At 30.6% G+C, this 3054-nt stretch overlaps 1 protein-coding gene across 1 annotated transcript in view; it reads right to left on the bottom strand.

The window, feature by feature from the left end:
- LOC132191517 (sucrose-phosphatase 2-like) overlaps nucleotides 1-682 on the bottom strand; it is a 4498-nt gene extending 3816 nt beyond the window's left edge. Inside the window, exon 1 of the mRNA XM_059606583.1 lies at nucleotides 516-682. The gene's annotated coding sequence lies outside the window, so the exon portion shown is untranslated. The remainder of the gene's footprint in view (nucleotides 1-515) is intronic.
- Nucleotides 683-3054: the final 2372 nt, after the last annotated feature.

Below are 3054 nucleotides of genomic sequence, written 5' to 3' on the forward strand. Positions count from 1 at the left end.
AGAAACTTAAAGGATTATATGAAAAAACGATCAACTTGAATTAGCAAAAACTATATCCCGTTACAGGTAATAAAGCATTTCGAAACCACAGCAAATACATAATACGCATCAAATATCCACAACCGCAAGCCAGTTCGATTGAATAAGACAAATCCAATGAATCATCATATGATCGCCGAGAAACCTAGGAAGATATAGCTTTGATTTCCACTACTCAATACTCAAAATTATTACTCCCACTCACGCCCTAAGTATTGAAAAATCATACAATTCAGAGCTTCCAAATCGTAATTTTGTCTCACATTTTCTCGGCAACCAAACAGAACTTAAAGCAATAGAACCAAAACAGAAAAAATAAAAAATAAAAAATAAAAAAATAGATGTAGTGTAGGAAACAATCAGAGAGTAAATAATCAATAGGATTGAAATTCCAAAATTAACATCGAAAATCTCACAAGAAAACAATCATGATCAGAAAATGCAAAAAAAAAAAAAAAATCAATCAATCTAGTTACCAGAAGAAACTTGGCCTTGAATATGGAATTGAGAGGTTCAGATTACGTGCTTGGATGAAAGGAAATGAAACACATAGAGAGAGAGAGATGAGGTGGCGGATTAATGAGTGGCCTGAGGAGGTGATAACTGATAATGGGGAAGAGAATTGGATCCGAATTCTTGGCGCTTCTTTTGTAAGCAGAACAAAAAAAAAAAAAAAAAAGATCTCATAAAAAGGAAAAAAGACACGTGTCAGCTACTGATGTGGATGTGGGGCCTACTCTCGTCGTTTTGACGGTGGTGATGATCATGTTGGTGTGATTAAGAAAATTTGTAGAAGCATATTCTTTGGAATGTTATATTCTTATGTAATTTTACCCAACGTTTGCTATTTTCCTTCGATAATCTTCGATTGGATGTGGTTCCTTCGTGTGTTTTTTGTTTTTTCCTTTTCTTGGCAAGGAGATATATCTTGGTATGTTTCATTTGTGGAATCTGCAAAGATAATATCTTATTTATATTAGAGTAATATTATATATCCTACTAATACAATCATCTAATTACTATCCCATATTATATGTTAGTATGGCTCTATCAATTCACCCTTAAATCTTAAAAGGGAAACAAAAAAATTAATGATAAATTGGTAATGCCGCATTAAAATAGTGATGAAATAATAGTGTAATCTTTATATTAATTTACAAATATGAAATTGTTTTGTTTTGTTTGTTTGTTTGTTTGTTTTTTAATTTTTTAAGCTTGTGTTGAAAGGGTTATAATATTTATGCCCATAATATTATACTTGTTATAACATTTTTTTGATTGGTGTGAACGCATGTTTTTTGCGTTTTTTGAGGCGTCATTGATCTTCAATTTTTGTCATCCTTTGAGATAATAACCAATTAAGAGAACCTACTAGTGGGGTGCTAGCGGGTCTCACTTCGATGTTTAAGTCAATCTCTGAAAGAAGAGTATGTACAATGCAAAGTAATTTAGTATAAGGTTCGTACCTGGTATAAAAGCCTAATTATAAGCTAATAAGTGGAGTTAGATCTGGAATAAATCTTCTACTTCAACTTGACCTAAGAATATTGAGAGTTGTGGTCTATTATTCTTCTAGTGGACTAATATTGGTCTTGAAACACACGATGTATCTGGTGGGCTAATAAGGCTGAATTATTCCCAACAATACTAATTAAACTTAGCACGTCCTCCATTAGAAATTAGTGAACCAAGGTACAATATTTGGGCTCCGTTTTGTTTCGATATAAAATATTTTTCATTTAAAATTTATTTTTCAAAAATTATTTTCCAACAGTTTTATGGAAAATGTGTGACAACAGAAAATGGTCAATGACTTCCAGCAATCTCCTGTGGTGGCTCAACAGAAGTCTAACAATGGTCCGATTGTTTGAGAGGAGAAACTCAAATTAGAAAAATAGTTTATAAAATTTAAAAATGGAAACAACTTTTTAAAATTAAATAAGCTTTTTTGGTCATACTGAAAATATGTTCGATTTGACTTTTTTTTGTTTGTCGCACTAAACATAAACATAAAATAAATAATGAAAAACATTTTTTTAGAAAAAATACTCATGATAACACAGATGGAGCCTTAGTCTAAAAATTGAGAAATCAAAGCGACCTAAGAAGAGGAATGGGCAACAACAACTTGAGACTGATATTTTACAAATAAGGAATTATTGTCAATGATTTCTAGAAAGTTTTGTTTTGTTTTTTGTTTTTTTTTTGTTTTTTAAATAAAGTAAAAGTATTAACAAACAATTTTAAACACAAAATATTAAAAAAAAAAAAAAATCAAAAATCAAAACTACTTTAACATTTATATCACATCAAACTTTTCAAAAAAAGAAAAAAAAAAAGAACAAGAAAAAATGATAGTTACATTTTCCTCCCATGAACTACAACGCATTTTCACTTTGCTTCCATAAACTACCAACTCTATTGCTCGACCCCCATGAACTACCATTTTGTGCCGAAAACTTCCTTCTGTCAGTCAAAGGCGTTAACTCAGACGGTCAAAGTGATAATACGTTGTAGTTCATGGGGGTAAAGTGATAATGAATTATAGTTCATGGGGGCAAAGTGATTGGTAAATCGTTTGAGTTAACGCTTTTGAATAACAGAAGGAGCCTTTGATTGATGGAATGTGGTTTTTTGGCACAAAATGGTAGTTCAAGGGGGTCGAACAGTAGGATTGATAGTTTATGAGAGCAAAGTAAAAATGTATTGTAGTTCATAGACGAAAATACTCAACAAAAAAAAAAAAAAAAAACCTCTAAAAATTTTACCAACGAAATCAATTTTTTTTTATTTTAATGATATTTTGGACTTTGAAGCAATATATATAAATTAATTTGTACAAGCGTATGTTGAAGTTCATGTGTTACATTTGAGAGCCGCTACTATCAGGTCTATCATGATAGTACCAATTTTGAAGCTTCTAATTACTATGTGACACATCATCAATTTAAGAAAAATGCAAAAAATAAAAGTGAGAACAATCACACCAAATCAGAGGAAAAAAAAAAAAAAAAA

This window comes from Corylus avellana, chromosome ca9 (assembly GCF_901000735.1).
Source record: "Corylus avellana chromosome ca9, CavTom2PMs-1.0".
NCBI lineage: Eukaryota > Viridiplantae > Streptophyta > Magnoliopsida > Fagales > Betulaceae > Corylus > Corylus avellana.